Here is an 8,256-nt window from a genome sequence, read left to right as displayed (position 1 = left end):
CCTCCACTTGAAACAGAATACCCTACGAGACTAGACTTTCAATCCTGGGCCTAGAAAGCTTAGAACTAAGACACCTTAAACATGATCTAAGTATTGCCCACAAGATCATATGCTGCAACGTCCTGCCTGTCGGCGACTACTTCAGCTTCAACCACAACAACACAAGAGCTCAAAACAGATTTAAACTTAATATTAACCGCTCCAAACTTGACTGTAAAAAATACGACTTCAGTAGCCGAGTTGTCGAAGCATGGAACTCATTACCGGACTCCATAGTGTCATCCCCAAACCCCCAACACTTTACCCTTAGATTATCCACGGTTGACCTATCCAGATTCCTAAGAGGTTAGTAAGGGGCGAGTACAAGTGCACTAGAGTGCCTTCCGTCCCCTGTCCTATTGCTCTCCTATATCTCCTGTACCTTTCTTCTATTCCTAGATTTATTCTATTCTTTCACCGATATATTTTATTCCTATTTCTTCTCTTCTTTCTTAGATATATTTTACTATTAGTATATCCTCGATAACCTTCATTGTATATTTACTATATGTATACCCAATATAACTCTCATTGTGCAATGGACCAAATCAATAAATAAAATAAAAAAACAACAAGCCCCCCCTCTTCACACTCTTGGGGAGAAAATGGAAGGCGTTTCCTTTTTAATTCATGGAACTGTCCCCCCCCCCCTCCCTTATTCTCACCACCCGTGCCATGGTTTTTAAAATATTAATCGTTCAGCAACAGCCATTTTTCAGCCTATCATGTGCTTCTGCCTGGTGCCATGTTTAAGTGAGTGTAAAAGCCACTTATCTCCCGTAACATTAATTTTTTTTAATGGATTCATTCAAGCCCATGTGTCTCAGCAAAAAGAGGAGACACCTTTTTTTCGTTTTACACCCAGCACGTCAACTGTCGCTGGGCCTGACCAAGTGATTCATCAAGGAGCTAAAAGGCTGGGGATTTCAAGTGAGATACATTAGCTTGCATTCAATATTAATAGCTTATGCCAATATTTATTTGGGCCATTATTTAAGCGGTTGATGTCATAGCCGCGAGGCTGGGCGGCAGCATGGGAAGGGACGGCGTGGGAAGCGCAGGAAAGAATTGCAGTGGGTTGGCACGGAAAACATCCTCGTGGCAAATTCGGGCCTGCAACCATCACCGTCCGATGGAACTGCTCAGCTGAAATGATGCTCTCAGGTGAGGCTAAATTTGTGGGCATTTTTCAGCATTCTGCTGCACCCGGTCAGGACACATCTGGCCATTTCTCGTGGCCACAGAACAAGAAGGATGCTGAGGACCTAGAGAAGGACACTGATAGCGAATGGCATACTTCAGATCGTGCAGAACGCACCTGCGAGAGCAATCGTGGGCTTTCCTAAATATGCCCATGTCACACCAACACTCCGCAGTCTGCATTGGTTGCCGATCAGTTTCCGGTCACAATTCAAAGTGTTGGTTATGACCTATAAAGCCCTTCATGGCACTGGACCAGAATATCTCCGGGACCACCTTCTGCCGCACGAATCCCAGCGACCAGTTAGGTCCCACAGAGTTGGCCTTCTCCGGGTCCCGTCAACTAAACAATGTTGTTTGGCGGGACCCAGGGGAAGAGCCTTCTCTGTGGCGGCCCCGACCCTTTGGAACCAACTCCCCCCAGATATCAGAGTTTCCCCCACCCTCCTTGCCTTTCGTAAGCTCCTTAAAATCCACCTCTGTCGTCAGGCATGGGGGAATTGAGACTTTCCCTCCCCCTAGGCTTATAAAATTTATGCATGGTATGTCAGTATGTATGATTGGTTTTTAAATTAGGGTTTTAAATTAACTTAAATATTAGATTTGTTTACATTGTATTATTATTGCTGCTAGCCGCCTGTGCAGATGGGCGGCATACAAATCTGATTAATAAATAAATAAATAAATATGTGCAGCGATGGGCTTCGAGATGGAACACTAAATTGCTGCTGCGGCTCATAGGTTCTTGCAGGACCAGCGCGATTTTGCTGCTGCACCAGGGGAAGGCAGCAAAATTGTGCCCGTGTTTCAGCGAGGTTTTACCTGCGGCTCCGTGCGTGATTTTGCTACTTTCACAGGTGCAGCAGCAAAATTGCGCTGGTCCCGAGCCGCGACGGCGAGCGCAATTTAGCGTTCCAGCTCGTAGCCCATCGCTGCATCATACATGCACAGGTAGTACATGGAACCACATCGAAGGGCACATGAGGCGTTGCCCTATGTCAGTGCCAGTACGCATTTGCATATATGGCTAGCTGATTTTTGGCTTTGGGGAAAGCCGTTCCGCCCTTCGGAGGCTTGTTTTCATTGCAGGTGAGATCATCCAAGGGCATGGGGTGAGGTATCATCAGTACGCTGATGATACCTAGCTTTACATCTCCACCCCATGTCCAGTCAGCGAAGCAGTGGAAGTGATGTGCCAGTGCCTGGAGGCTGTTGGGGCCTGGATGGGTGTCAACAGACTCAAACTCAACCCAGATAAGATGAAGTGGCTGTGGGTTTTGCCTTCCAAGGATAATTCCATCTGTCCGTCCATCACCCAGGGGGGGAGTCATTGACCCCCTCAGAGAGGGTCCGCAACTTGGACGTCCTCCTCGATCCACAGCTCACATTAGAGAACCATCTTTCAGCTGTGGCGAGGGGGGCGTTTGCCCAGGTTCGCCTGGTGCACCAGTTGCGGCCCTATTTGGACCGGGAGTCACTGCTCACAGTCACTCATGCCCTCATCACCTCGAGGTTCGACTACTGTGACGCTCTCTACATGGAGCTACCTTTGAAGAGTGTTCGGAAACTTCAGATTGTGCAGAATGCAGCTGCGAGAGCAATCATGGGCTTCCCTAGGTATGCCAATGTCACACCAACATTCTGCAGTCTGCATTGGTTGCCGATCAGTTTCCAGTCACAATTCAAAGTGTTGGTTATTACCTATAAACCCCTTCGTGGTATTGGGCCAGAATATCTCTGGGACCGCCTTCTGCCGCACTAATCCCAGCAACCGGTTAGGTCCCACAGCGTTGGCCTTCTCCGGGTCCCATTGACTAAACAGGGGAAGAGCCTTCTCTGCGGCGGCCCCAACCCTCTGGAACCAGCTCCCCCCAGAGATTAGAATTGCCCCCACCCTCCTTGCCTTTCGTAAACTTCTTAAAACCCACCTCTGCCGCCAGACATGGAGGAACTGAGACATCTTCCCCAGGCCTATACAGTTTATGCATGGTATGTTTGTGTGTATGTTTTCTTTTAATAATGCAGTTTTTAGTGACTTTTAATTATTAGATTTGTTATATACTGTGTTATTACTGTTGTGAGCCGCCCCAAGTCTACGGAGAGGGGCGGCATACAAATCTAATAAATTGAATTGAATTGAAGTCTTTGCAGGCTTGTTTTCGCTCCAAAGAAGGGGACAAAATTATGTGCTGAAGCTGATCAGACTAAAGACTCTAGCTAGATGAATACCTTATAGGTAGACCCCCCCCTTATTTTCCTCTCCGAAAACTAAGGTGTGTCTTATATTCTGGTGCGTCTTATACCCTGAACAATACGGTAACAGCTGCAGTCATTCACTTAGCAACTGTGGCAAGAAAGGTCATACAATGAGGCAAAACAACTGTCTTGTTTAGCAACAGAAATGTTGGGCTCAATTGTGGTCGTAAGTCTAGGACTGCCCCCACATAAAAGGTGATTTTGTGAACATGCAGCCCAATACATTGCTCAAAAATAAATAAATAAAGGGAACACTCCAGGAACACATCCTAGATCTGAATGAATGAAATATTTTCCTTGAATACTTTGTTCTGTACAAAGTTGAATGTGCCCAACAGCATGTGAAATTGATTGTCAATCAGTGTTGCTTCCTAAGTGGATAGTTTGATTTCACAGAAGTTTGATTTACTTGGAATTATATTCTGTTGTTTAAGTGTTCCCTTTATTTTTTTGAGCAGTGTATATGTATATAAAAAATAAAATAATAAACAAACAAAAAACAAAAAAGAGCCTCTCCCGCTCAAAAAAACCCATATACACTGCTCAAAAAATAACTAAAGGGAACACTCAAAGAACACATCCTAGATCTGAATGAATGGAATATTCTCTTGAAGACTTTGTAAAGTGGAATGTGCTGACAACATAATGAAATTGATTGTCAATCAGTGTTGCTTCCTAAGGGGACAGTTTGATTTCACCGAAGTTTGATTGACTTGGAGTTATATTGTGTTGTTTAAGTGTTCCCTTTATTTTTTTGAGCAGTGTATTTTTCTACTTGTACCCTACGTGATGGATACTCAATACTGCAGAGTCAATGGACATCCCATCTGCATTGCATTAAGGACTTAGGAGACTGGGCTACAAATCATGCAATTATTAGTTTCTGGCTTTGCCATCCCAAACTAAATTTCCCTCTGCCTTAATTCTTCACCCCACATTGACTTCAGTATAAAAATAGTGACTTTCCTCGTCTTTTTTTTTAAAAAAAACCATCTTGACCAATTCTTGTAGCAGGAACAATTTGTGAACCTTCTGAAAAAATTCTGCTGCCTTCCCTTTGTGTTGGACTGCAAAGCCTATAATCTTACCTACCCACCCCATGCAAATTATGGGTTTTGAAATTTATTATTTATTTATTTATTGGATTTATATGCCGCCCCTCTCCGAGCACTCGGGGTGTCTTACAACATATAAAAGGAAACAATAAAATACAATGGCTAAATCCAATTAATCAAAACTAGATATCTTTGGGAGCGTCTTCTGACTCGTTTATTGTATTTATTTATTTATGTGTTTTGTCCAATACACAATAATACACAATGAAGGTTATAGAGGATATAGTAGAGAAGAAATACGAGATATAGGAGAGACTATAGGACAGGGGACGGAAGGCACTCTAGTGCGCTTATGTACGCCCCTTACTGACCTCTTAGGAATCAGGAGAGGTCAACCGTGGATAGTCTAAGGGTAAAAATGTTGGGGGTTAGGGGATGATACTACAGAGTCCGGTAATGAGTTCCACGCTTCGACAACCCGATTACTAAAGTCATATTTTTTACAGTCAAGTTTGGAGTGTTTAATATTAAGTTTGAATCTGTTGCGTGCTCTTGTGTTGTTGCGGTTGAAGATGAAGTAGTCATCGACAGGTAGAACGTTGCAGCATATGGGCAATACTTAGATCGTGTTTTAGGCATCATAGTTCTAAGCTTTCAAGACCTAGGATTGATAGTCTGCTTTCGTAGGGTATTCTGTTTTTCGAGTGGAGTTGTGTCGGATTGGCTGGCCACGAACACAAAATGCCAGCAGGGCGGGGAGGAGAGAGTGCATGCCTGACCCACATTTGTTTCCTACTGTACGCTGGTTGTGTAATTCAAATTTATCTCCTGTAAAAAAAATAAATTTAAAAAAAAAACCCTGTGGAAGGCCTTGCTTCCCAGCAGATGGCAGCAAAATGGAGGAAAATAGCGGGTGGAAAGAGACAGTGAGCGGCCACCGACAAAAGATCGAGGTCTCTTAACAGCCTTAGTTTCACTTGTCTGCTTTTGAATCCAAGGTAGGTTAACCCAAGCAAAGGGGGTTTGGATCAGGACCCCTTTGAGGCCTGGTTCTCCTCTGTCTCATTTGACAGCTGCAAATCCCACATTGGGATGCCTGGGATCAACCTTTAAAATTATCAGGAGGTTTTGCTATTTTTTCTTCTTCTTCTTTTTCCTGCACTGTTGTGTTTTCTTGACAACTTCTAACGTTTCGGGGAGGTTATGTAATCTGCAAATCCATTCCTCCCACACCTATGCAATCCTTTGAAGATTGGCATCCAAAGCTTCTAAACTCCCCACCAGTGGTGGCAGGGTTAAATTGGACCTCTCTAGTTTTGTAATCTTATCTGGGTTCAGGCTGCAAAATTAGGAACCTAGATTGGTGCAAAACTTGCAAATTGGGCCAGTGGGTTTCTCACTTTCCCCCATGCCCGCTCTCTTTTGCAGCTGGTGAGGAATAAAAATACCATAAAATCAGAGGCAGGATTCTCAATGCATATTTGACAATATTTTTTCTTCTTCTTCTTTGTGGAGAAGTCAAGATGGGGACGGCTTTTCAAGGTTCATTACTCTTTATTTTTAATCTTAAAACTTTGCTCTCTGTTGTGCCTTTAGAGATTAAAAAGAAAACAAAACCTGTGAATATATAATTTGAACTGTCATCCATTTCGAGTATACCTGTGATTGATTGATAGGGTGGAAAATTCCATGAAACTAACAGTTATTTTATTTTCCATCTAGAGTTGAAGCAATAGACTGACATTGCTGCGGTGTTCGTAATGTGTAATTTCCTGTCCAGCAATCACATTGAAGGTAAGAAGATAATCTTATTTTAATTTCTTTCTCTTCTTTTGTTTTATTTTTTAAACCAAGGGTATTCTTTTAAATCCGAAGTTCTGAAATCGGACTTGGAAACAGATTCTGTTGTCTGGATTTTCACTGCTTGTATCTCGTTTCTTTCTTTCTAAATTAGAAAGCGGGTGCTTTTATCTTGAGATGTTGCTGGCAAGATAAGCCTTGTTTTGAGTTCAGGTTTATGTGTTTTAAGTTTGTTTTCCACTCGATTGTGCTTTGCAGAGAATTTGGTATGGTAGATATTCAGAAAATAGAAAATATAGAGGAGCAGTTGCGAGGAAAATTTTCCCAAATCTAGTCAAGAGAGCTGTTGTGTAACTTCATAATAATGACTTCCAAGATATAAACCATCTTATTAATTTTACTCCTTTGTTTCTCTGCGTTCTTTGCCTGGCAAATATTTTGACAGTTATTAGTGATAAACTTCCAGTTTTCCCCAATTCCACCCAGTTTTAATGAAGGGACCCAGGGAGCTTTGATTGCAATTGACCTTGAGGTTAGTGTAAGCCTCTCGCAATTCAGCACAAGCTGTTGACAAGAATTAGCAAAGGCAAATCTTCTCACACTCACCAGAGAAATTTGGGGATAGTATTCGAGAGACGCCATAAAGAGGAGAAACCAGGAATGCCCGTCAGCAATGCAAAAGTTAGCATTCACCCTGCAGATCATTTTTAAATCCTTGCAAAAGAAAAATTTTCAGGTACCTGAAATTATTTATTTATTATATTTATATGCCATGCTCACTCCAAAAAGACTCTGAGTGGCTAACAATCGGAATAAATACAGCAACAATAAAAACAGTTAAAATCTAATTTTAAAAAATCAATAATAACAATAATATAAAAAACATACATACTTATTGTTGTGAGCCGCCCCGAGTCTTCGGAGAGAGGTGGCATACAAATCTAATAAATTATTATTATTATTATTATTATTATTATTATTATTATTATTATTACTTACAATCAGCCTAATTATGAGATTTCCAATGGCTGCATTTCCAGAAAGCCATCTTATATTAATTAAGTCTAATATAAGTCTTCGGAGAGGGGCGGCATACAAATCTAATAAATAATTATTATTATTATTATTATTATTATTATTATTATTATTACTTACAATCAGCCTAATTGTGAGATTTCCAATGGCTGCATTTCCAGAAAGCCATCTTATATTAATTAAGTCTAATATAAGTCTTCGGAGAGGGGCGGCATACAAATCTAATTAATAATAATAATAATAATAATAATAATAATATTATTATTATTATTATTATTATTATTATTACTACTTACAATCAGCCTAATTGTGAGATTCCCAATGGCTGCATTTCCAGAAAGCCATCTTATATTAATTAAGTCTAATATAAGTCTGCGGAGAGGGGCGGCATACAAATCTAATAAATAATAATAATAATAATAATAATAATAATATTATTATTATCATTATTATTATTACTTACAATCAGCCTAATTATGAGATTTCCAATGGCTGCATTTCCAGAAAGTCATCTTACATTAATTAAGTCTAATATAAGTCTGCGGAGAGGGGCGGCATACAAATCTAATAAATTGTTATTATTAATTATTAAAAGTAATTATGGGGACAGCACAGGTTGCATTTTTTAAAATTTCCTGTTGTGAATGGCATTGCCTCGTCCCAAATTTGTTCAGGACCAAAATGGTCACTCTCAGAATAAATATTTAATACTTCAAAAATAAATTCTTGCAACAAGGGGGGTTTTTTAAGTTTTTTTTTAAAGGTGCATTTTATCCCATTTTCACTCAGCGGGTCTAACCTTATATCATGGGGAGTTAGGAAACTAAAAGAAAAGAGGAGTAAGGCTACTTTCAAAAAAAATTAGGATGCA

The 8,256-nt window shown here is 40.7% G+C and overlaps 1 long non-coding RNA gene across 2 annotated transcripts in view; it reads left to right on the top strand.

Annotated features, from left to right (window-relative positions):
• Nucleotides 1–5,526: 5,526 nt before the first annotated feature.
• The window catches only part of LOC139169293 (uncharacterized), a 217,427-nt gene continuing 214,697 nt past the window's right edge, over nucleotides 5,527–8,256 (top strand). Inside the window, exons 1-2 of one of the 2 annotated variants that reach the window (XR_011559439.1) lie at nucleotides 5,527–5,548; nucleotides 6,273–6,344. This is a non-coding gene — a long non-coding RNA (uncharacterized lncRNA). Of the gene's footprint in view, nucleotides 5,549–5,878; nucleotides 6,093–6,272; nucleotides 6,345–8,256 lie in introns of those variants that run through there. The other variant, XR_011559440.1, reaches the window with a different exon arrangement.

This window comes from Erythrolamprus reginae, chromosome 6 (genome assembly GCF_031021105.1).
Source record: "Erythrolamprus reginae isolate rEryReg1 chromosome 6, rEryReg1.hap1, whole genome shotgun sequence".
NCBI lineage: Eukaryota > Metazoa > Chordata > Lepidosauria > Squamata > Dipsadidae > Erythrolamprus > Erythrolamprus reginae.
Note: the sequence above shows the minus strand (reverse complement) of the source record. Positions and strands in the feature narration are given on the sequence as shown.